Source organism: Phaethon aethereus, assembly GCF_964289735.1.
Source record: "Phaethon aethereus genome assembly, chromosome: W".
In the NCBI taxonomy this organism is placed as follows: domain Eukaryota; kingdom Metazoa; phylum Chordata; class Aves; order Phaethontiformes; family Phaethontidae; genus Phaethon; species Phaethon aethereus.
This window is the reverse complement of record NC_138581.1, coordinates 26,656,956-26,683,901: the sequence shown is the minus strand read 5'-3', so window position 1 is coordinate 26,683,901 and position 26,946 is coordinate 26,656,956.

Below are 26,946 nucleotides of genomic sequence, written 5' to 3'. Positions count from 1 at the left end.
GCAGTCCTGAGATATAGGGGGCAGGTGAAGAGTAAAGTCAGGACCCTGAATTTTAGGAAAGCAAACTTCCAGCTCTTCAGGGAGTTAGTCAATAGGACCCCCTGGGAAACTGCCCTCAGGGACAAGGGAGCAGAACAGAGCTGGCAGATCTTTAAGGACACTTTCCACAGAGCGCAAGAGCTCTCGATCCCCAGGTGTAAGAAATCAGGAAAGGAAGGCAAGAGACCAGCATGGCTGAGTGGAGACCTGCTGGTCCAACTAAAGGGCAAGAAGGAAATGCACAGGCAGTGGAAGCAGGGACAGGTAGCCTGGGAAGAGGACAGGGATACTGCTCGGTCATTTAGGGGTGAGATCAGGAGGGCCAAGGCATGGTTGGAGCTGAACTTGGCAAGGGATGCAAAGAATAATAAGAAGGGCTTCTACAGGTATGTCAGCCAGAAAAGGAAGGTCAAAGAAAGCATACCCACCTTGATGAGCAAGACTGGCAAACTGGTAACAACAGATGAGGAGAAGGCTGAGGTACTTGATGACTTCTTTGCCTCAGTCTTCACTGTCAGTCTCTCTTCCCACACCAGTGCAAGATGGGGACTGGAGGAGCAAAGTCCCTCCCACTGTAAGAGAAGATCAGGTTCGAGACCACCTGAGGAACCTGAACATTCAAAGTCTATGGGACCTGATGAGATACATCCCAGAGTCCTGAGGGAATTGGTTGATGTAGTTGCCAAGCCACTCTCCATGATATTTGAAAAGTCATGGTAGTCAGGTGAAGTTGTAACCGAGGTGGTGGGAATCATAATAAGGTTATATAGATGTAACCATAAGAACGTTATGCACCAGCAATGCTGCTCAGAAGTCCACCCAACCCTTTCCATCTTGATTTAACATGGACTGTACTTCCACAAGGATTCAAAAATAGCCCTACAATATTTGGGAACCAATTGGCAAAGGAATTAGAGATATGGAAGAAACAGAACCAAGGGGGAGGCACATTGTTGCAGTATGTGGATGATATTCTGATAGCGGCAGAAAGTAAAGAAAAATGTTTTGAAATCACTATCAGTCTACTAAATTTTCTGGGCCAAGGAGGATATAGAGTCTCCAGAGACAAGGCCCAGATAGGAAAAGAAACAGTGATTTATTTGGGATTTGAAATATCCCAAGGACAGAGACAATTGGGAAATGAAAGAAAAGAAGCTATCTGTCAATATTCCTGTACCTAGTAGCCCGAAGGAATTGCAAGCTTTTCTGGGAATGATTGGGTGGTGCCGACTTTGAATTTTGGATTATGGACTGTATGTAAAACCACTATATGAGGCTTTAAAGGAATCCAAGGATCAGTATCTGACTTGGACACCTCAATGTCAGAAATCATTCAAAGAACTGAAAAAGGCATTAATGATGGCACCTGCTCTGGGATTACCTGATGTGACCAAACCTTTTGAGTTGTTTGCACATGAAAGGCAACATCTGGCTCTTGGAGTGCTGACGCAACGGCTGGGACCCTGGAGACGACCAGTGAGGTACTTCTCTAAACAACTTGACAACGTGAGTAAAGGATGGCCAGGTTGTTTACGTGCTGTGGCAGCAACAGTATTGTTGATGCAAGAGGCGCGAAAATTGACCTTGGGTCAAAAAAAATGGTGGTGTACGCACCACATATGGTAATAGCTGTTCTAGAGCAAAAGGGGGGTCATTGGTTATCTCCCAGCAGAATGCTGAAGTATCAGGTTGTCCTATTGGAACAAGATGATGTGGAATTGAAAACCACACTGATTGTTAATCCAGCAATATTCTTATCAACAGAAAATCCAACAGGAAATTTAGAACATGATTGCCTGTTAACTATTGAACAAGTCTATTCCAGCAGACCAGACCTGAAAGACAAACCTTTGGAAAATCCTGATCTGGAATTATTTACAGATGGGAGTAGTTTTGCGCAAGAAGGAAAACGAAAGGTCGGATATGCTGTCGTCACCACCTCCAAGGTATTGGAGTCAGGGACACCACCTATAAATACCTCAGCCCAGAAAGCAGAATTGGTGGCACTAAGGCAGGCTCTGCAAATAGCAGCAGGAAAAAGGGTAAATATTTGGACTGATTCTAAATATGCATTTGGTGTGATCCATGCTCATGGAGCCCTCTGGAAAGAAAGAGGACTGCTGTCAGCCCAAGGAACATCAATAAATGATGCGGAAGTCTCGGACATGACGCGTACGACCAATATGATCAGGTCAATGCTATTTATTGTCTTGTCTGACTCCAATATATATCATAATTTTCGCTTAGTCACTGCGCACACACTCATGATTGGTTACAGCTTGTTCTACACATTATTGTAATTGGCTATATACAAGATATCACGCGCTGTCCACGCGCCCCTCACACAGTCAGGATTGCTGCTTGCAGGTGTCCCTGTTTTCCTTGCTTCTTCTTAGCTGTTTACCACAGCTCCTTCTCCTCAAGGCCGAGCCCTGCAGATGTCCAGCTGTTTACCAGCTTCCCAATGCCACAGCTCCCTCTTCTCAAGGCCGAGCCGTGCAGATATCCAGCTGTTTACCAGCTTCTCAATGCTGCAGCTCCTTCTCCTTAAGGTCGAGCCGTGCAGAGTGATCCCAACATCTCCCCCTTTTTGTTTTTGTATAAACAAAGCCTGATGGATCATTCGCAACCCAAGGACTGTGAGAAAGATGGACCCTCTGTACATTCTTGTATCGTCCTGTGCCGTGAACTCAGCCCAGCAGTTGGTAGGTGCCAGCTTTACGTGGGCGTCCCCACGGAGGCAACGGTGGCCTTGCCGTACACCGGCCCACTGCCCTTCAGGAAATCCCGGCATTACACATTTGTAGAGGAACGAGTTTCGACACACGTGGCCAGCGAGTGTCAGAACTCACCTCAGTTGTCACCTTTTAACACAGGGAGCCTATGGCGTATGCGCCCGCTGGCCAGACGTGCTGCACGTGCCACAGCCATCCCGTCTATTGGTTTGTAGGCTTTGTTCACACGGCATTTTTTCATAACCCAGCAGTCACATATCAATTTATGCTTAAGTCAATAGCAGAATATTACAAAGCAAAACAATTCTAGCTGTACTACTTCTAGTGATATAAACTACTCCTAGTGATAGAAAAAAGGTACTTGTATAAGGCTATGAAGACCAATATTATATCTTACCAAAGCATTTGTAGTTATAGAACACTTTGCCTCAAAAGCTTTCCACGTTCATCTCATGATACCGCAAATTTCCAGTGTGATTTACCCCTACATTTTCTTTTGACTGAGGTGGCATCCAGATTGCGATGACACCTGATAGTGTCAAGATGTGTCCGACGATGATGATGGCGACTGCCCCACCCATGGCCTCACCCACTTCGAGGAACCTGCAAAATGGGTAAAACCATGGGTAAAACCATGGGTAAAACAGCCACCACCGTCAACCTCGTCCCCTGATTAGCAGTTGAAAAGGTCCTTTCTCCTTCCGCAAATAATTTAACACATATAAGGCTTTATTCAAACGTTCTTAGGGTAATGTGGTAACCTCTCCCCCTTTTTGTTTTGAGCGTGATTATCTAACAAAGCTCATTCATTGGGTGTGTAAGATACTCGTTGGAGTTATTAGCTAGCCAAGCATTCTTTACTACCTTTTGAACCATTCCTTGTAGACAATGCAATAAACATGGTACAATAAGCATTAGTATTAAGATAACAAGTACTATAACAACTGCCCCTTTTATTAAGTCTTGTAACCATCCACTTAGGCCCAAACTTGACAGCTATGATTCGAGTTTTAGTGAACTTGTCTGTAACCTGTCCGTTAAGTCCTTCAGTTTTTGTAATTGTTGAGTTACCGACTGTGATGTATCTGTTAAATTCATACAACACATGCCATCAAACTCCTCACACCCGTGCCCTTGGGCCAAAAGTAGGAAGTCGATAGCTGCCCTATTTTGCAATGTCGCATGCCTTATTGAGTCAGTTTCCATTAACAAAGCACTGAGTGTTGCAGAAGTAGCATTGGTTTGTTTCGCTAGCCAACATCCCAATTTATTTAAAGTGGTTAAGCCTTGGGCAGCAGCGACCCCAGGGGCAAGGAAAGAGATTAGTATGGTTTTGTCCACAGTCCAAAAATCCAGTTGGTCATTGCACTCTTCCTGATATTTTCAAATCTGTCGTCTTATTCTATGCCGTCGGGTAAGGTTCAATATCATAGAAGTGTTGGGAGTTAACAATGTTAGGTGCCCCAATGTGTAAGGACCACCTCTCAAACGGGAGGGAACACCTTGCCATGCACGATCACCACAAATCAAGAATATTCCTTTAGGGAGTCTCATTGGGACAATAGTAGAGCGCGAGATGTTGCTTGTTGTATAATTACACCAATTGGTAGCATTCTGAAAAACGGCCAACGTGGGGCTTACATCCTGTGATCTGGTATCGTCCTGTCCTGTATAATTAAAATATAAACAGGTAGGGGCTGTAATGCATCCTAAAATACCCAACTCCTGCGGTTCCAACAACTCCTGTGGTCCATGTGCCATCCATCCGTCCCACTTATCCATAGCTGCAGTGGTTTTTGTTATTTTTAAAAACAAGGCTAGATCAGGGGCGGTCTTCTTTACCACCATTGCCGAATCATAGTCCCCTAAGGGCAGACCAACAAAGCATGTTGTAAACGGATTCTCAGCAGTGGATATAGATAAGCAAAGGTGGCCTTGGCCCGTTTGATTAGCTAGTGTAACCCAGATATTTTTTCTTGGTTGAACGGAAAACCACGCCTGAACCTGGCATATCAAACACGTGACTATCAGACTCACGAACAACTTTCTTCCGCTTGTGGAGAGAGGTGCAATTGCCATGGTCGAAGCCATCGACTTGGAACCCATCTCACTCCGCTATCTGTAAGAATACAAGCATAGCCTCGACCAGTCATTTTTAACTCTGCAGGTCCTTTCCATTCTCCAGTGACCACATCTTTGTACTGTACTAAAATTCTTTTCCCAGTCTGGGACACCCCAGATCGTAGACTTGAAGCATGAATCACAATTGGAGGGTCTTCCCTGTCCCCCGTAAAACGCAAATAATTTAACATATACACCGCCTTTGCAAGTCGTTCTGTCGTGTCCAGCACGCTTTCCCCTTTTTGTTTTTGCAAAAGCGCTTTCAATGTTTGATGCGCCCGCTCCACGATAGCTTGCCCTGTAGGGGAATGAGGAATCCCTGTAATATGTCGAATGCCCCAAAGCTGACAGAATTGGGAAAATTTTCGAGACACATATGCAGGCCCATTATCCGTTTTTAACTGTAAAGGTACTCCTAAGGCCATAATAGCAGCATGCATATGCTTGATAATATGTCGCGCTGTTTCTCCGCCTTGTGCGGTAGCCCAAATGGCATGCAAAAAAGTGTCTATCGAGACATGGACATATTTCATTCTCCCAAATTCTGGAACATGTGTCACATCCATCTGCCATAACTGTAACGACTGGAGCCCTTTGGGATTGACCCCTATACCAATGCCCATCTGTCGTGGTTTAGCCCCAGCCGGCAACTAAGCACCACGCAGCCGCTCGCTCACTCCCCCTCCCACAGTAGGGTGGGGGAGAGAATTAGGAAAAAAAAAAACCTTGTGGGTTGAGATAAACACAGTTTAATAGGACAGAAAGAAAGAAGGAAACAACAATGATAATACCGACAAAGGAATGTACAAGAACAAGTGATGCCCAATACAGCAATTGCTCACCACCCGGCGATCGACAGCCCGTCCCCGAGCAGCGATTTCCGCCCCCCGGCCAACTCCAGTTTATGTACTGGGCATGACGTCGGATGGTAGGGAATATCTCTTTGGCCAGTCTGGGTCAGCTGTCCCGGCTGTGTCCCCTCCCAGCTCCCCGTGCACCCCCAGCCTGCTCGCTGGCAGGCCAGCACAGGAAGCTGGACTGTCCTTGACTGCTCAGCAGCAACCCAAAACATCAGCACATTATCAACAGTTTCTCATCCCAAATCCAAAACAGTCTCACACTGGCTTCTGTGAAGAAAACCAGCTCTATCCTGGCTGAAACCAGGACACCATCCCTGCTTTCTGGCAGCTGGGACAAGACTGGACAATGCCCCTAGCATCAGTTACGGGAATATGGAACTGTTTTGCCAACGCCTTTGCTGACTGATGAAAAAAGTCATGTGACAGACTAGCTTGTTCAAATGTTTTTACCGTAGGTGCGATCCAGGCTGGAGCTACGAGGTGATCAGCACGGGCATTTCCTATGGCTAAGCCCCCACAGTGCTGATGGCTACGAACGTGTGTAATAAAATACGGCTGCTGTCATTGGTTTAAATACCTCAACAGCTGCAGCAATAAGGAATATAATACTGGATTTTTGACTGCTTTAACCATGCCATGTTCAAGTCGCTGTACCGTGCCCACCACATATTGAGAATCCGAGACAACATTAACAGCCTCTTGAGACCATTTTTTGAATACCCAAAGGACTGCCCAAAGTTCCATAGTTTGTAAAGAATCTCCACACACCCCAGGTAACAGTTGATGTTTCCATTCGTCATTTTCCTGCCAAGTGACAGCCGCTCTACGGGATTTGCGTCCTGCGTCGGTAAAGACTGTCATCCCGTTCACTGGGGTCTCCGATCGCATAGGCATTTCTTCAAACTGTTGATTAGCCAACAGTGACAATAATCTATCGGACAGATAGCTATTTGTAACGTGTTCTAAAAAATCAGAGATTGCGATCTGAAACTCCAGAGAACTGGCTAACAACCAATCTAAGTACTTTTGAGATACAGGAACATAAATTATTACAGGTTCTAATCCAGATATTTCTACAATTCTTTGTCTTCCCTTAATAATGAGTTGTGCAAATAATTCATATCTGGTGACCACTGTTTTTCTGGGTTGATAGGAGAGAAAAACCCATTCCAATACTTTCAAACTGTTTGCCGTATTTCCTAACTGTACCATCAATCCTAGTGGATGTTGCCGTTCCCCTCCTGAATTAACTATCATAAGCGAGATACTCTCAGTAGGTGAACATCTGTGAGCATAGGTTGTTGCTATCTTCTCAGTAATTTTCTGCAAAGCCTGGTGTTGATCCTCGTCTAGTTGACGTCGCTCTGGAGCCTCCACCGAAGACTCCAGGAGCGGCATCAATGGCCTCAGATCATCATTAGTAATTCCGCAAATATTGCGAACCCACTGTATATCCCCCATTAATTTTTGGACATCAGAAAGATTTTCTATTTTCGCCTTAATCTTTATTTTTTGTGGGTGGACCGCTGCCCTGGTAATAATCCAGCTCAAATATTGCCATGGTTCCTTCTTTTGAATTTTTTTCGGTGCTATTTTTAAACCCCGTTTTCCTAAATAGTGCTCTAAGTGCTGTAAAATGTGGTCTGCATTCAATTGTGTCCCTGCTATTAATATATCATCTATATAATGATACATTATTAAATCTGGATACTTTTTCCACGCCGGTTCTAGAGCCCATGCCACAAATGTCTGACACATCGTAGGTGAATTTTGCATTCCTTGTGGTAACACTACCCAATGATACTTTTTGCTAGCTCTCCTTTATTTACCGATGGTACCATAAAGGCAAACTTTTCTGCATCCTCAGCTGCTAAGGGAATGGTAAAAAAGCAATTGAAATATACTCTTCGATTCCCTGCAAAAGAAATGATACATTTGTGACAATAATTACAACGACATAGAACAAACCCACAACACCGTTTTACAAATATGGCATATTGAAGTTCCTGCTCTTGACCGTCCGGGGAGAGCCGCTGAGACAGTCAACGAGCCATCATTCCGCATACAAAAGAGTGAAAGCGTCAGCTGGCAGTACGTCAGAGTTGACTGCGTCCGTGGGACGTGTGACAAGATCTTCAGGTCTTACTGCCGGCCGTACCGACCTGGCCGGTACCCACTTCGCTCCGTCCCCTCCCCCTCTGCCAAAGTCTCTTGTCTCATGCCTCGCCAATGTTGGGCAGGGTCGGATCTTGATTTGGGGGAAGGATCATCCCAGGCAGCCCCCTCCTGTTGCGGCACGGGCGACCAGCGCTCACGTTTCGGGTCAGGAGGCGGGGGCCAAGGAGGACTCGCCACCTCCGTTGGTTGCGTTAGCGGGGGGGGGGGTGGGGGGAGGCGGGCGGGGGTCGCTCGTTCTCACCATCCTCAGCTCGGCCTCCCTTCTCTCCTGAGGCTGTGGCAGCGGCAGCTGCTGCCGCCGCAGTCCGCTCTGATTTTATCGCCTTTATAGAGTCTCTGACTAATCGCCAGGTTGTTAACACTTTCGCAGCCGTATGATCCTCTTTAGAGGCTGCCTCAAACACCAATTTCCCTGCTTTCTCCCAGGTAGGTAACTCAAAAGCTGTTGCAGAGTCTGCTGCTAGCCCCTGGCTCTTCAAAACAGTGTCGAATAGCAATCGTCACGTTGTTGCTAGCTCCGCTGCTTGCCCATCTCCTTTCGAGACTCGCCCCATCGGTCTTTCAAACGGGCACACAGGGGAACATTGAGTACATTGTTCTGGGCAACGTTGTCCCGTCTTGCCCTCACATACATCATCGTAGATCTGTTTCTCTGACTTATCTAATGCAGCCGGTTCACCCAGTGCATCTGGCACCTCAGGAGGTGCAGTCAGAGTTGCTGAAGGTCCTGGACCCTCTGACTCAGTTAAAAAGGGATTGGTTGAAGGCGGTTTAACAGCCTCCTCCATATCAGCTGCAGCTTTTCTCTCTGCCTTTAAGGCTTTTTATGTGGTTAATATCAACTTCCATGTCGTCACTAACTCTGTGGTGGTTTTATCTCCATTCCCAATATGTTCCTATAACATTTTTCCTATCTCCTCCCACGTCTCTGCCTTAAACGCCACAGACGCATCGGGGGGGTACCCTTTTTGGCACCAAATTAGAAGCCTTCTAAGTGTATATTCATCATATTTCAGTCCTCTCTTAGAGAGCATATGCGGCAGGAGTCTGACCATCGCCCCTTCTTCATGCGATGCGTTCTGCCTTTAGTTCTTTTAATGTCTCTAGGATCAACCTCCAGTGCGTCGTAAATTTTATACTGTCTTTGTTGCCTGTGCTGACTTCATTCCTCAGTGCTGCACCAATTCCTTCCCAAATCAGGATCTCAAAAGCCTCATTTACTGAGGGAATTAGTCCTTTTTGCCGCGCCCATACCAATAATCTTTTTAGGCCGGCTTCCTCATACTGTACATCTCTCTTAGAGAGGATTAGTTGGAGGAGCTTAACCACTGCTTCTTCCTCTTTTGTTAGCGTGGACCCCATCTCCTCCCCAGCTGCTCACCTGATCAGGGCGAGATTCCAACAGTTTCTTCGGTTGCGCTAGCGACTTCCAGGCACCGGGGCAGTGCCTGCTACGGCTGGCTTCCGCACCCCCTTTGCTGTCTCTTCTGCTCCGGGAAGCATCGACGAGAGGGTCCCTGTTCGGGCACCACCTGATGCGGAAGTCTCGGACACGACGCGTACGAACAATATGATCAGGTCAATGCCGTTTATTGTCTTGTCTGTCTCCAATATATATCATAATTTTCGCTTAGTCCCTGCGCACACACTCATGATTGGTTACAGCTTGTTATACACATTATTGTAATTGGCTATATACAAGATATCACGCGCTGTCCACGCGCCCCTCACAGAGTCAGGATTGCTGCTTGCAGGTGTCCCTGTTTTTCTTGCTTCTTAGCTGTTCACCACAGCTCCTTCTCCTCAAGGCCGAGCCCTGCAGATGTCCAGCTGTTTACCAGCTTCCCAATGCCACAGCTCCCTCTTCTCAAGGCCGAGCCGTGCAGATATCCAGCTGTTTACCAGCTTCTCAATGCTGCAGCTCCTTCTCCTTAAGGTCGAGCCGTGCAGAGTGATCCCAACAATGATATTTCCAAGAAATGTTTAACATATTCAAATGTCCTTGACGCATGTGTTGTCAAATGAGTCGGTGGTCCTCTGGTGGTCGTTTGTGATATCAAGCCCCTTATTTCTGCTGTCCTTTGGGAGAACTTTCTTCTTTAGTAGGTTTCTGCACGTGCTCCTTTCTGTTTTGGCTTTTACTGCAACTTAGTACCAGTTCTTGCCAGCTCTGTGGTTTATCCTTAACTACAAGATACAGGATGTTCAACATGGTTCACTTATCTTACACAATTCTCTTACACAGGAGTTTCAGTTATGAGTCAAAAGATACAATGGAAATTTATAATATCAAAGCCCCGTTTCAATGCGTACAAGCAATTGCCCAAAAATTGGACTGGGGTGTGTTATGTGGGGCTAATTCACCCCTTATTCTTTATGCTCCCACAGGATGAAGGTGACGGATTGGGTGTTAAGTTATATGATGATCTCAATCAATATCGGCGGTCCCTTGATACCTCTATAGTGGGTGGAAGTGGTCAAACCTGGGGTAAAGAAGAGTGGACCCCTCGGAGGATCATACAATATTATTATGGGCCTGCCAGAGGTCGAAGTCTGCCCTCCAGAAGTCCACGGTAGTGGTTTTGCTGACCCCCCTCCTTACTTCACCAAGGACTGAGAATTCTATCATGTCATGGTCACTAAGCCCAAGACGGCCTCCGACCACCACATCTCCCACCAGTCCTTCTCTGTTCGTAAACAGCAGGTCAAGCGAGGCACCTCCCCTGGTAGGCTCACTTACCAGCTGTGTCAGGAAGTTATCCTCTGCACACTCCAGGAACCTCCTAGACTGTTTCCTCTCTGCTGTGTTATACTTCCAGCAGATGTCTGGTAAATTGAAGTCACCTACAAGAACAAGGGCTATCGATTGTGATACTTCTGCCAGTCGCCTGTAGAATGCTTCATCCGCCAAGCATCTGATGATCGTTGTAGGTCTCTTCCAAGTGAACTCTTCTGTTCTACTCTACTCTGCCCTACTTTATTCTATTCTGTTCTATTCTGGTGGCCAGCTGAAACTGCCCAGTGATGGTCCTATCGCTATTCTGTCCTATCGCTACTAATTCTTTACTTTTGATAATAAAAGCTGTCTTGGGTATACGGCATTTGACCTTGTTTGTGTCTTAATCACGCTCTCGGGATCATATCGAAACCTCCCCCAACATTGGATCGGGACACCTGGATGCAGCCGAGAACATCCTGGAGGTGGCTTGGCATGTCTGCCCCATCCCCCCATGGAGGACACCTATATGGGCATCCTGGTGGAGGTGACAGGGGTCTGGGCAAGAGTCAGCACCCGCTTTGCCAAGCACAACATGCCATGGCATGTCTGCAGCTACCGCTACCTGATGGTGATCCTGTCCTAGTTTCATCTGGGATAGAGTTAATTTTCTTCCTAGTAGCTGATATAGTGCTGTGTTCTGGATTTAGTATGATAATAATGTTGATAACACACTGATGTTTTAGTTGTTGCTGAGTAGTGCTTACACTAGTCAAGGACTTTTCAGCTTCTCATGCCCTGCCAGCGAGAGTCTGGGAGGGGACACAGCCAGGACAGCTGACCCAGACTGGCCAAAGGGGTATTCCATACCATATGATGTCATGCTCAATAGATAAACTGAGGGGAGTTGGCTGAGGGCACCACGGCTCAGGAACTGGCTGGACATCACTCAGCAGGTGGTAAGCAATTGTATTGTGCGTCACTTATTTTGTATATTCTATTATTAATATTATTATTATCATCATCATTATTAATATCATTAATATAATTATTATATCTTCCCTTGCTGTCCTATTAAATTGTCTTTATCTCAACCCACAAGTTTTACCTTTTTTTTTTTTTTATTCTCCTCCCCATCCCACTGTGGGGTAGGGGAGGAATGAGCAAGCAGCTGTGTGGTGCTTAGTTGCCAGCTGGGGTTAAATCACGACAGATCCACATCCTGAGCCTGTGGGAGGAGGATGGGACTCACCGCAGCATGCTGCAAAGCCCCCAGCTCGCCCGCTGGAAGTGACCCACCAAGGAGCTGGTGACCAAGGGACCACGGCTGCAGCACATGCTGCCTTCCCAGCCCTGGTGCTGCCCAGCATTGCCCACCATGGCCCCTTGCCTTGCAGAAGGATGCAGCCTGTGCCCCGGCCGGACTCCCTGCCCTCCCCAGCACCAGCCCCACTCCCCTCTGCAGCCCGGCAGCATATCCTTGGGGCCAGGGTTCTGCCAGCCCCAGGCCCAGCTGTAAGCTGTTGGGAAGCAGACAGGGGCAGAGAAAGTACATCTGCCCTGTGGTCTGCCACCTGGGAATTTCTCAGAGGCTTTAAATAGCGAAGTTCCTCTTCTGCTCATCTCAAAAGTGAGAAGGGGAATGTCCCCTGGAGAGGGGGAAAGAATGGAATGATTGTCGTCACTTGTACAAAAGATATTTTAAATTTTATTAAAATGTGTCTCTTCTATAAACTTCTAGAATATCCGGAGCCTCTGCTATAAAGATTTGTGACACAGTTTCATAGTGAAGACATCGCCCCTGGGGCCGGGGATGGTGGCACTCACGAGGGGGTGCAGCCAGCAGCAGGGGACACTCGAGGCTCCTCTTTCTGATCTGGGAGGTGTGGGGAGCACCGGGGGAGCAGAGTACCCCAGGGCCACCCTCGAAAAGGGGCACATGGGGGACGTAGTGGCCAAAGGGGCCAGGGTGGGTCTGCAGCCAGAGCAGGGGCTGGTGCAGGGTCTTGTCCACTTGCACCAGGCTGTGGGAGAGGAGGTGGAAGATGGTGTTGCTGGCCAGGCTCTCCAGCAGCGCCTGCTGCTGCCGTGACACCTGCAGGATCTGCACCAGCAGCTGCTGGACACTCTGGAGCAAGCCCGCCACGCCAGAGCCTACACCAAGAGAGTGGTCAGCGGCAGCAAACCCTCGCCACAGCTCCAAGAGCCCTGTGTGCGGTGCAGCTGTTGAGACACCACAGGGAGGACCCACCATGCAGGCTTGCGTCTGATGCCTCTTCACCTGCTGCCAGCTGCTCCATCACAGCAGCTGTCCCAGGGGAGCCCGGGGCTGCAGCAACCACGTCGTTCCCCCATCACTCGCCAGCCCGGTGGAGCGGGTCGTTATCTGCTCGCAGGCGTCCCCGCCCCTGTCCTGCCTGCCCTGCCCGGCTGTAGGGGTGGAGGTGCGCGGTGCGGCAGGGAGACCGGGGCAGGACCACCCCTGGGGGGGCTGGGGCCTCTGCCCCCACACCCGAGGGCATGGCAGGATGCCCATCACAGAGTACCCCAGCACCCGACTTTCCAGGGCTGAGATGCAGCTGTAGCCCTGTTGTCCCTAAATCAGGGTTCTTTCACCCGGTGTGCAAAACGCCAATCAACACACTGAGTGGAGATATCTGTCTTTATTGCCAGTCTGCAGAGTGAGGTGCTGGGCATTTAAAACCATCCAGCACACCTCTTAGAAACACACAGGGTCTTTTATACAAAACGATAACAAAGAAGAAATAGTTCATTGGCCACTTGTACAAAGGTTCATCCGCGCATGTCCTAATTTTAGTTTAGCTCATTATACTAAGGTGGACTTACATTTGCATCTAAAATCTCCTCCTAGTGGTTTGCTTTTTAGTATTATAATTACCCAGGGTAACTAAAGGTCACACCTCCATCCTATTGGCTGCCACTAAATTACATCCTGCGGCGGTTCCTGCTTAAACAATGGCTAGCCCCCAGGCAGGTATTTATAAATCTTTGCCTTAGTAACTCCCCATCCTCGTTGTCATGGTTTTAAAACAGACCATCATGGTTGCCTTATTTTACGCTTCGATATCAGGCCCATGAAAAAAAGGCAGCAGAAACCACATGTGAGCAAACACCCTGTGTCTATGATGCTTCTGAGAGCACGGAGCCTGGGTGTTATCCCAAATATGGGTTCTTCCACCCAGTGTGCAGAGAGCCGAAAAACACACAGAGCCGACATATTTGCTTTTATTCTAAATCTGCGCAGAGTTGGGTGCTAGGTGGTAGGTCCACAAAGCTAGCACACCTTGGTTAACACACGGAAAAGATTTATACACTTCGAGCAACAGTTATCAGTATTTTTTAAAAGTTGGCTCCATTACCCTTGTTCCCATTGGTTCTCACAAGCCTCGTCTCCACTTAAAGTCACAGCGTCCTTCTTTTTTTCTAGGCATGCTCAGTGAGGAAGGGGCTTTTGTGAGGAGGGGGCTTTCCCCACCCAGGGGCAGGTTTCTATTATGCCAATTATATGTTAATTATATGTTAATTATGATAGTTCACTCAAGGTTCAGTAGTTGTGTTTCTTTTGTGATTATTTAGTTTCTTCCCTCAAGGTTGCACTTTGTTAACTGCTCACAGTTACAATAAGCAATACAACAGTAATACAAACAATACAGTAAACAATACCCACATCTTCATTCCTTGCATACCTTCAACATACCTGCTTGACCAACCTGATCTCCTTCTATGACCAGGTGACCCGCCTAGTGGATGAGGGAAAGGCTGTGGATGTTGTCTCCCTGGACTTTAGTAAAGCCTTTGACAGCGTCTCCCACAGCATTCTCCTGGAGAAAATGGTGGCTTGTGGCTTAGACAGGTTTACTCTTCGCTGAGTAAAGAACTGGCTGGATGGCCAAGCTCAGAGAGTTGTGGTGAATGGCGTTAAATCCGGCTGGCGGTCGGTCACAAGCGGTGTTCCCCAGGGCTCGGTTCTGGGGCCGGTCTTGTTCAATATCTTTATTGATGATCTGGATGAGGGGATCGAGTGCTCCCTCAGGAAGTTTGCAGATGACACCAAGTTGGGTGGGAGTGTTGATCTGCTGGAGGGTAGGAGGGCTCTGCAGAGGGATCTGGACAGGCTGGATCGATGGGCAGAGGTCAACTGTATGAGGTTTAATAAGGCCAAGTGCCGGGTCCTGCACTTCAGTCACAACAACCCCATGCAACGCTACAGGCTTGGGGAGGAGTGGCTGGAGAGCTGCCCGGCAGAAAAGGACCTGGGGGTGCTGGTTGATAGCCGGCCGAATATGAGCCAGCAGTGTGCCCAGGTGGCCAAGAAGGCCAACAGCGTCCTGGCCTGTATCAGAAATAGTGTGGCCAGCAGGAGTAGGGAAGTGATCGTGCCCCTGTACTCGGCACTGGTGAGGCCGCACCTCGAATCCTGTGTTCAATTTTGGGCCCCTCACTACAAGAAGGATGCTGAGGTGCTGGAGCGTGTCCAGAGAAGGGCAACGAAGCTGGTGAGGGGTCTGGAGCACAAGTCTTATGAGGAGCGGCTGAGGGAACTGGGGTTGTTTAGTCTGGAGAAGAGGAGGCTGAGGGGAGACCTTATCGCTCTCTACAACTACCTGAAAGGGGGTTGTGGCCACGAGGGTATTGGTCTCTTCTCTCAAGTAACTAGTGATAGGATGAGAGGAAATGGCCTCAAGTTACACCAGGAGAGGTTTAGATTGGACATTAGGAAAAATTTCTTCACTGAGAGGGTGGTCAAGCATTGGAACAGGCTGCCCAGGGAGGTGGTGGAGTCGCCATCTCTGGAAGTGTTCAAAAAACGTGTGGATGTGGTGCTTCAGGACATGGTTTAGGGGACATGGTGGCGCTGGATTAATGGTTGGACTTGATGATCTTGAAGGCCCTTTCCAACCTTAGTGATTCTGTGATTCTGTGATTCTGTAACAGATCCCCCCTTTGAGACTTAGAGAAATAATCAGTATTTCAAATAAGTCTCACTTTGTTCTATTAATTCTCAAGTCCCCGTCCTTGGGAGGCTTCGTAATTTTCCAAAATTGCTCTATGGTTTCTTCCCATTGCCATATGTCTTGCTGGAAATTCTATCCTTTATAGGAAAGCTTTTAGGTCTGAGGAGTTTATTTTCCTCTGTTGTGAGCATGCCTACCTTGGGTGATTGTGACGTGCGGAAAACAGACTCCACAATCTGTAAGATTGTAAAGTAGGTATGTTTATTCAGTGCTGGGCAGCACGGGGGGGGTAGTCCCACCAAAACCCGTGCGCACCCCAACGCAGCACTTACTTACTTCGAATATATACAGCAAAGTGATGCATATACATAAAGTTTCCCAATATGCCTATACATATGCATGACCTCCCCGCTTCGTATTGAAATGAGTTCCAAGACGTTATTTCCATGAACCCCTCCCATCTGCGCTTGCGCATTGCCTCCTAGTGGTGGTCGTCGGGGGTCGTGGGGATGAAGGTTGGTGGTTCCTCTTGGTCACCGCTGGTAACCTTTTGTCCCTGCGCAGACTGGGTTGTTCCTTGGTTCTTACTCAAACCGCAGGGTCGGTTTTAGCTAGTTTCTTGAGGCAAGTTCCTAATTCTTATCAGGGAACGTCCTTGTGAGGAGCCACAAATCTTCTTGCTTCTGTTAATCAGGAACTGTCTTTGTGAGGAACTACAGATCTCCTGCTTTAGTTACTTTACGCAATAGCTAACAAGATTTCAAACCTTATCGACTAATTAACTGCTAAGATTCCCTTAACCCCTTCTCTCAGTCCCCCCTTTTCTAAGAAGTTAGTAAATTCTTTTACTATGCCTGTTTCTAATACAGTGTTTCCTTATCCAGCATCTTTTCAAAATACTTGTTAGACTCAAGCCTGCGTCATAACTGGTTCCTCTTCCATTCGCTGCAGGAGTCCCCTGTGTTCCGAAAACACCACAGGGCACGTCGAACTATAACATAAAGCACTATGGATAGAACCACAATAATTATTAGAGTAACAAATAATCGTTTTAACCATGATAGGTTTGGTAACCAAGAGGTTAACCTTTCCCACAGCTCAGAAAACCCCCAAAAGGTGTCATCTTGAGTTACTTCACATAGGATTTTTGCTTGTTCTCTGATCTCCCGTAAGTCAGCAGATATTCGCCCACTTTTGTCTACATGCATGCAACAGCTGACATGGATTACTGTGCACACCCCTCCTTGTGAGGCTAATAATAAATCTAGAGTTATACGGTTTTGTGATACTATTTTCGATAAACTAGTAGTTTCTTCTTGGAGTGTCCTGATGGCATCTATAGTTTTATTCTCGATTATCTCTATTACAGCCGAGATGTTTATTATAGCCTTTTTTAACTCGCTAACCCACAGAAATGGGATTAGCCACCGCACAAAGCTATGATAGCTTGTCGGCTTTTCTATTAAGGGGTTACTCATCCTTCAGTTTCTGATTAAAGTGGCCCTCCATTTTCTTCTCACAGGATTCTGTGTTGTTTTATCAATAATAGTGATGTTGGGGACCAGGGTGTCCAAAGTACATGCTCCCCGCCACCCCAGAGGTAAAGTTTTCCCAGCTGCTGTACCACACAACCAGTACCACCCTGTCCCTAGCGGAACCGGGAGGCCAGTATAATTAACCGAAATGCTGGGTCAATAGAGACAAAATGTGGTCCTCTGTCAGAGGATATAGTTGCTGGAACTCCAAAACGTGGTACTATCTCTTATACCAATGCTTTAGCTACCTCCCGAGCTTTAGCTGTTCTGGTTGGGAATGCCTCTGGCCAACCTGAAAAGGTATCAGTTAATACCAATAAATATTGATACCCCCCCTTTTCTTGGAAGTTCTGTAAAATCAGTCTGTCATTGTTGCCCAGGCCCATTGCCTTTCCCAATCTGGCCCATTTCTGGCTTGGGGGTATTCTTAGGATTAGTCTGGAGGCAAAGATTGCACTGCTGAGTCAGCTGCCTCACCGTGGTGTATAAATTTCTGGCCACAATTTCCCTAATTAAATGTTTATATAGAGACTCCATCCCCCAATGCCTTTTCCTATGTTCTTCCCTTACCAAATGCCATATTAGGCAGGAGGGAATAACTAGTTTTCCTTGTGGGGTATAAGCCCACCCTTCTTCGTTATATGACCCTTCCAGATCTGTGATAAGTTTTTGATCTTCCTTGGTATATTTTGGCTTACCTTCTAGGGAGATTTGCCCGTCAGGGACTAAAGCCCCTTCTGTTTTTATCTCTGTTTTAGCTACCTGTTTTGCCTCTCTGTCCGCCAGCTCATTTCCTCTCTCCAATTCTGAGCTCACTTTCTGGTGTGCCTTAATATGCATAATCGCCACTTTCTCGGAAAGTTGGCTCAAAATCTCTTCTGCATGCTTAATAGTTTTCTCTTGAGAGCTCAATAACCCTCTTTCTTTCCAGATTGCTCCATGCGTGTGCACAACTCCAAAAGCATATCTTGAGTCTGTATTCACAACTTTGCCTTAAGCCAGTTCCAAGGCTCAGGTCAGAGTAATTATTTCTGCTTTCTGTGCAGAGGTATTTATGGGCAAAGGTCTTAACTCTATTATTTCTTGACTGGTGGTAATGGCATATCCTGCGTGTCTTTTACCACTCAGGACATAGCTGCTTCCATCTGTGAACCGGTTTTCTCCGCTTTCCATAGGGCTGTCTTTTAGATCTGGTTGGCTTGCGTACGTTGCTTCAATAGCCTCCAAACAGTCATGATGCTCTGGTTCTCCCGTGTTTCCACTGAGGAAAGAAGCTGGGTTGACAATGTTAGTAACTACGATCTCCACATCATCCTGTTCTACCAGTATAGCCTGATATCTCAGGAATCTTTGTGGAGAAAGCCAGTGCCCACCCTTCGCTCCCAGCACTGCGGACACTGTGTGAGACACTAAAACAGTCATCTTCTGGCCCAGAGCAAATTTTCGGGCTTCTTGTATATTCAATATTACAGCTGTAATTGCTCTCAAGTATCCAGGCCAACCCTTTACAGTTGCGTCTAACTGTTTGGAAAAGTAGGCAACTGCTCGTCGATAAGGGCCCAGATCTTGTGCTAATATTCGCAGAGCAATTCTCTGTTTCTCGTGAGAAGAGAAAAAAAAACGGTTTACTCACATCTGGGAGCCCTAAGGCCGGAGCTGACGTCAAAGCTTTCTTTAGTAGCTCAAAGGCTCTTGTGGTCTCTTTGCCCCATTCAAGGTATTTCTGTTCAGTGGTTGTTAATGCATACAATGGTTTAACAAGCAGTCCATAGTTATATATCCACAGCCGGCACCACCCAGTCATTCCCAGGAAAGTTTGTAACTCTTTTACTGTCTGAGGTCTCGGAGTTTGGCATATTGCTTCTTTGTGGGCCTGTCCCAAAGTTCTCTGTCCAGCACTGATTTCGTAGCCCAAATAAATCACTTTCTGCTGCATTACTTGGGCCTTCTTCTTAGATACCCGGTACCCTTGAAGCCCCAAAAAATTTAGTAGACTCACTGTCCGGATCATACAATCGTCCTCTGTTTTGGTGGCGATCAGGATATCATCCACATATTGTAACAGTTTCCCTTTTTCAGACGGGATTTCCCAAGATTCCAAGTCTTTTGCGAGCTGATTGCCAAAGATGGTAGGACTGTTCTTAAATCCTTGTGGCAACACCGTCCGAGTGAGCTGAGTCTTGCGACCAGTTTTGGGGTTTTCCCATTCGAATGCAAATAATTTTTGGCTGGCTTCATGGAAAGGGAGGCAAAAGAAGGCATCCTTCAGATCTAAAACAGTAAACCAAGTTAGTCCAGGTGTTAATACAGTCAACAGGGTATATGAATTTGTCACTACGGGGTAAAGATCCTCAGTTATTTTATTTACGGCCCGTAGATCCTGGACCACACGGTACGACCCGTCAGGCTTACGAACAGGTAATATAGGGGTGTTGAAATCAGACTCACACTCTTTCAGTAATCCTATTTGTAAAAGTTTTTCAGTCACTGGCCGAATTCCTTCCTTATCTTCCTTCTTTAGGGGATATTGCTTAACTCTTGCCGGTTGTCGGCCTTCTTTGAGTCTAACTTCAACAGGTAGTGCATTCTTTGCTCTTCCAGGTACATCAGTGGTCCATACCCCAGGATATACCTGGTTTAAGATTTCCCCCCTAATCTTTCCTTCTGCGGGGAGACTGGTTAAGAATAGACTCAGTATCTGGATATATTGCTGATCTTTTACTTCCAGAGTAATTTCTCCTTTTTCAAATGTAATTTTTGCACCCAATTGTTCCAACAAATCTCTTCCCAAAAGTGGCTTTGGGGAGTTGGGCATATACAGGAATTTGTGGATACCCCATTGTTTTCCCAATTTATACTTCAAAGGCTTACAAAAATATGCCTTTTCACTTTGGCCAGTCGCTCCTTTTACCATGATATAGTCGTTTCCCAGGGGCATCAAGGCTTGATTTAAAACCGAGTATGTTGCCCCTGTGTCAACTAAAAAATTCTACTTCTTGTTGTTCCTTCCCTAGTCTCATTATAACCAGTGGATCCGCTAGGGTAGATTCCCCAGGTCCTCATCAATCCTTTTTCACATGGGCTACTATTCTTCCTGTCTGGTGGCTTTGCTATCATTCTGCTATCATTCTTCTTTGCCCTTGTCTATATTCTTCCTCTCTATTACTAAATACTCTCCACGCTTCATCTAGCAACACTTCCAGATTTCTACCTTCTGTAGGGCGCAACTTCTGGAGTTTGCACGTAATGTCCCCCGTGGACTGACCCAAAAACAGGGAGACTATTTGTTGTATTCCTACCTCTGACCCAGGATCCAGCGGTGTGCTACGGCACATTACATCCCTCCATCGATCCAGGAACTCGGATGGGGACTCGGAAGGGCCTTGTTTAACTGCATATAGAGCTGACCAATTTATGGTTTTGGGAATAGCCCTTTCCATTCCCTTCGAAATCCATTCTTGATATTCCTGTAACCTCTCCATATGGGCAGATTTATTAGCATCCCATTTTGGGTTTTGGAGGGGAAAATATTCTTTGACATCCCCCCCGTGATCTTGTAATGCTCTTCAGCTAAATTCCCTGCTGTTTTCAAAATTAATTGCTTTTCTGTTTCTGTCATATACTCTAAGAGCAACTGTATATCATTCCAGTCTGGATTATGTTGTTTTACTATGAACTGAAAATGCTTAGTAACACTCACCGGGTCGCTTCTATAGTCCCTTGCAACTTTTCTCCATTCTCCTACATCAGTGGTGGAAAAGCGCACCTTAATCATCATTGTTCCTCCATCAGGTCCCACTGCCTCTCTGAGAGGGGCTTGTAAAGCTGTAGGGACAGTCCTAGAGGCAGTTTTCTTCCTTGTGCGGGAAGATATGGGACCGTCCAGGGGAGTGGAGTTTTCGTCCGAGTCCGCATCCTGTTCCTGTGGTCGAGGGGGAGGCTTAAACAAATCAGTTAGATCTTGTTCTGGTGCCTGGTGAATTTTGTCTACTTTAGTACACCTTTGTCCAATACTACATGCCGAACAACACCGCCTCAGTTTACCCTTAAGTTCCTTATTATTTTCTCGCTCAAGTGCGAGTACCATAGGGTCCTGTGGTGGCACCATTCCACAGTCCCTTTGCCACTCCGGATGGTTTCGGAGGGTGAAAAACATGTCTGCATATGAAACTTCATCCCACTTCCCTTCTCTCCTTAAAAACAACATCAATTGTAAAGGAGTGTTGTACTTTATAGATCCATTAAGTGGCCACTTAGCTTCACTCTCCAATTTATACAATGGCCACCATTGGCTACAATACTTAATAAGGGTCTTTTTATTTTCCGTCCCTCCAGTCCCAACTATGTCTTTCCAATGAGCAAGCACACAGCCTAGGGGGCTTTTCTTCAAAACTCCCTTTTGAGTGTTACCCATTTTTGCAAACCTCTCCTATTACTTTTCAGTAAGTTTCCACGCAAGCTGTTTCTTACACTTCTTTATGGTTTCTTTCCAGTTCTTTTCCCACACTTCCCAAATTTCCAGGATTAGATTTTCCTTTCCACACACAAAACAGGGAATTACTCCTATTTATCCACCAACACTGGGGCCTATAAAATGTCTGAAGGTTGTTCTCAATCTAAGGCCACTTTCCGTCCTGCAGGGGTCACATACGCTCCTCTTAGATAAAATTTTTCATTTCCCCTTTTTATCCAATGTCCTCCTTCGTTTAAATATCCCCAAGGTTCGAGCCCAAACCACCGAAGGAGTAATTCCCTTTGCCCCGCTCCTTCATTAACATATAGAGGCATTCACAATCTTTCTATACATTACACACATAAAGACAAAGACTTTTAACATAAAATTCCCGGGTACTTAATTTATACGTTTATCACTCCAGGTAGCACCCATCCAGCAGCTGCAAATATATAAAATAATAACCCTACCGCAATTGCGAGGAGGTCCGCTTACCCTTCTCCTGCTTCTTATACACCAGTCATTAGCAGGTCCATCCTGGCTCCCGACACTGGGATGCAGTGGTGACCTCGGATTTGCTCGATCTACCCCCAAGATCGCTAGCGGCCGCCCCTTTGGTCAGCAAATCCCCTTGCTCCCATACAGGGTACCCTCCTCCTACGGGGTACCCTCCTCCCATACGGGGACTCTGCTGCATGCCAGACATCTCTGCGCGATTTACCAGCTGCCCCGGCCACGCATACGACTTACAGGCTCCCCTCATAAAACACACCGTTTTCTTCCGCGGCTTCAGGAGGTTGTTGTCTGCTCCCACGGTGAGTGGCTGGCAGCGGAGTCCCCTCCTAGGAAAGGGCTCGAGGCGCACCCAGGGGCGTCTGCTCCACAGCCGATCCCGAGGTTAAGCGGAGAGCCTCCTGGCTGGCTTGCCAAAACTGACGTGCGGAAAACAGACTCCACAATCTGTAAGATTGTAAAGTAGGTATGTTTATTCAGCGCTGGGCAGCACGGGGGGGTAGTCCCACCAAAACCCGTGCGCACCCCAACGCGGCACTTACTTCAAATATATACAGCAAAGTGATGCATATACATAAAGTTTCCCAATATGCCTATACATATGCATGACCTGTCCCCGCTTCGTATTGAAATGAGTTCCAAGACGTTATTTCCGTGAACTCCTCCCATCTGCGCTTGCGCATTGCCTCCTAGTGGTGGTCGTCGGGGGTCGTGGGGATGAAGGTTGGTGGTTCCTCTTGGTCACCGCTGGTAACCTTTTGTCCCTGCGCAGACCGGGTTGTTCCTTGGTTCTTACTCAAACCGCAGGGTCGGTTTTAGCTAGTTTCTTGAGGCAAGTTCCTAATTCTTATCAGGGAACGTCCTTGTGAGGAGCCACAAATCTTCTTGCTCCTGTTAGTTTATCAGGAACTGTCTTTGTGAGGAACTACAGATCTCCTGCTTTAGTTACTTTACGCAATAGCTAACAAGATTTCAAACCTTATCGACTAATTAACTGCTAAGATTCCCTTAACCCCTTCTCTCAGTTGCATTAGAGTTATTTGCTTCATTATGAGCCAAACCTTAAATTACAATATGATTATAAGCGATACACATAAACATGTTAGTGACAATAAGATCACAAAGGGATGTAGCATGAGACTAACAATGTCAGTTGCTGTGGGTGACCATCCGAGGAGGGCTTCCCACCATCTATGTTCTCCATCTTTCTTCATTCGGTCCAAAACATGATGTCTCTCTTCTGCGTCATGGCGAACGGTGATTCAAGTCCTTTGTCCATCATCTCAGGCATGTCCCAGCAACTGGCATAAATGTTTATGTTTGTAAAAGTTTTTTTACCAGCGTGAGATTCATCCCAATGGGAGTAGGCAATAGATTTTTAACTAAAGTATAATTGAATTGTAACAGCTGATAAGACATAACAGAAGCTGCATAGTTTAACTCACATCCTATAATGTTAATACAGTTACAGACACAAGTATTTGAGTGATTACTTATACCAACAGTGATATTATCTACAGCTATAAAATTACAAAGAGTTCTTATACATACACATCCCTTCCGAATATATACAAGTACAGTTCCAGGGATCTCTTCTGGATGCATCTCAGTGACAAACATTTTGCTCAGTGTCAAGGCAAATGTCCTGAGCTTTAATGGTGTTACTTCCCTGTTGTTCCCATACCACACATGCATCAATTTCAACAGTCTGCCATTTGTTATTGCTTCTTTGGGCCTATACTCTATATTCTAATGGATATAGTACTGTTGTGATTTAATCCGAATGCAATGGTCAGGTATGTGGCTTTTACTGATGCATTCTGTATGGTTAAAGCAAAAGCTGTGGCTTTATTATTAATAGGATCATAAGTGAAATTAACTAGATACCACCACGATTGGAATTTTCTTTCCAATTTGGCTGCATTTTCCCAGATTATTTTTCAATTTTCAGTGGTTAAGGTGCCATCTTCATCTTCTCTTACAATTGCTGCTATTGTAGATTGCACCGACAGGTGAGCTTGCATGCAACTAAGAGCTAGAGAAATATTATTTTATTTTGAGCTACACCAAGTGCATCTAGGATTAATTGGTGGTCCTTTTCAGTAACTCTTTCCCACTAAGGTAATATTTTAGATAAAAGCCACTGATGAGTTCCTAAAGCTGATAGGGAGGACCGTAATGGATGTTCTAGTTTGTTTAGATCATGTATGGCTGTACTAAGTTTGTTTGCAAGTATTTCAGGATTTATGCTGTTTAAGACTCCCAATCCTGTCCCTAAGGTGCCAGTTGCATCTCTCTCTGCTTGTTTTCAAGGGTAAGGCTCATGTAGCCATGCTAACCACCCTGCATAAGACGTACTTACAAATGGTGAACAGAACAGGTTGGTTTAACTGCAGAGATATTAATCTGCATTAATAGCTTACTCGTTTGAGGGATCATGATCAGTTAAACATCACTTGCTGTCATCCTACATATCTGATTATATACTATCCAATTTCAGAGTAGTATGAGGTTTAGGGATATCTTTAAGGATAGTCCATTTCCATTATCTTTCCCTGTATCTACCCATAAGCATACTGCCAGAGGTGTGTCACTGAAGAAGCTAATGTTACAGTAGGGGCGTGAAAAGTAGCTTTCCCTTTCCTTTGAGTTTGATTTGTCATTTTGATGACTATAGAGGCATGTCCCTTTAGATAGTTTGTCACATTGCATTCAGTAGAGATTCTATCACCTGGCTGGTGTAACAGAAATAAGGTACCTATTTGTTTTTGTCATTATACGATTATTAGCGATTGTCAGTGTAAGGTTTTGTCTGTATTGGCTTTCCCATTGTTCCTGTGTTTCCATCAACTCTGAACACATATGGTATAGAGTGTTTGATTAGCAGTAAAAGCAAGAGTACCTTAATTATACATACATCTGCTGGAAGTATAACACAGCAGAGAGGAAACAGTCTAGGAGGTTCCTGGAGTGTGTGGAGGATAACTTCCTGACACAGCTGGTAAGTGAGCCCACCAGGGGAGGTGCCCCACTTGACCTGCTTTTTACAAACAGAGAAGGACTGGTGGGAGATGTGATGGTCGGAGGCCGTCTTGGGCTTAGCGACCATGACATGATAGAATTCTCAGTCCTTGGAGAAGTAAGGAGGGGGGTCAGCAAAACTGCTGCCATGGACTTCCGGAGGGCAGACTTTGGCCTGTTCAGGTCACTGGTTGAGAGAGTCCCTTGGGAGACAGTCCTGAAGGGCAAAAGGGTCCAGGAAGGCTGGACAGTCTTCAAGAAGGAAATCTTAAAGGCGCAGGACCAGGCAGTCCCCATGTGCCATAAGACGAGCTGGCAGGGAAGATGACCGGCCTGGCTGAACAGGGAGATTTTGCTGGGACTCAGGGAAGAGAGGAGAGTTTATCACCTTTGGAACAAGGGGAAGGCAACTCAAGAAGAGTACAAGGATCTCATTAGGTCAAGCAGAGACAAAATTAGAAAGGCAAAAGCCCAGCTAGAACTCAATACGGCCACGGTCGTAAAGGATAACAAAAAATTTTTCTACAAATATATTAACAACAAAAAGAGAGCCAAGGCGAATCTCCATCCCTTACTGGATATGGGGGGGAACATTGTCACCAAGGATGAGGAAAAGGCTGAGATACTTAGTGCCGCCTTTGCCTCAGTCTTTAATAGCCAGACCAGGTATCCGCAGGGTATTCAGCCCCCTGAGCTGGAAGATGGGGATGGAGAGCAGAATAAACTCCCCATAATCCAGGAGGAAGCAGTTAAGGACCTGTTAAGCCACCTGGACACCCACAAGTCTATGGGGCCTGATGGGATCCACCCGAGAGTACTGAGAGAGCTGGCGGAGGAGCATGCCAAGCCACTCTCCATCATTTATCAGCAGTCCTGGTTAACAGGGGAGGTCCCAGATGACTGGAGGCTTGCCAATGTGATGCCCATCTACAAGAAGGGCCGGAAGGAGGATCCTGGGAACTACAGGCCTGTCAGCCTGACCTCAGTACTGAGGAAGGTTATGGAGTGGTTCATCTTCAGGGTCCTCACAGGGCATCTGCAGGACAACCAAGGGATCAGGCCCAGCCAGCATGGGTTCATGAAAGGCAGGTCCTGCTTGACCAACCTGATCTCCTTCTATGACCAGGTGACCCGACCAGTGGATGAGGGAAAGGCTCTCGATGTTGTCTCCCTGGACTTTAGTAAAGCCTTTGACAGCGTCTCCCACAGCATTCTCCTGGAGAAAATGGTGACTCGTGGCTTAGACAGGTGTAGTCTTTGCTGGGTAAAGAACTGGCTGGATGGCCAAGCTCAGAGAGTTGTGGTGAATGGCATTAAATCCGGCTGGCGGCCAGTCACAAGCGGTGTTCCCTAGGGCTCAGTTTTGGGGCCGGTCTTGTTCAATATCTTTATTGATGATCTGGATGAGAGGACTGAGTGCTCCCTCAGTAAGTTTGCAGATGACACCAAGTTGGGTGGGAGTGTTGATCTGCTGGAGGGTAGGAGGGCTCTGCAGAGGGATCTGGACAGGCCGGATCGATGGGCAGAGGCCAACTGTATGAGGTTTAATAAGGCCAAGTGCAGGGTCCTGCACTTCGGCCACAACAACCCCATGCAACGCTACAGGCTTGGGGAGGAGTGGCTGGAGAGCTGCCCGGCAGAAAAGGACCAGGGGGTGCTGGTTGATAGCTGGCTGAATATGAGCCAGCAGTGTGCCCAGGTGGCCAAGAAGGCCAACAGCATCCTGGCCTGTATCAGAAATAGTGTGGCCAGCAGGAGTAGGGAAGTGATTGTGCCCCTGTACTCGGCCCTGGTGAGGC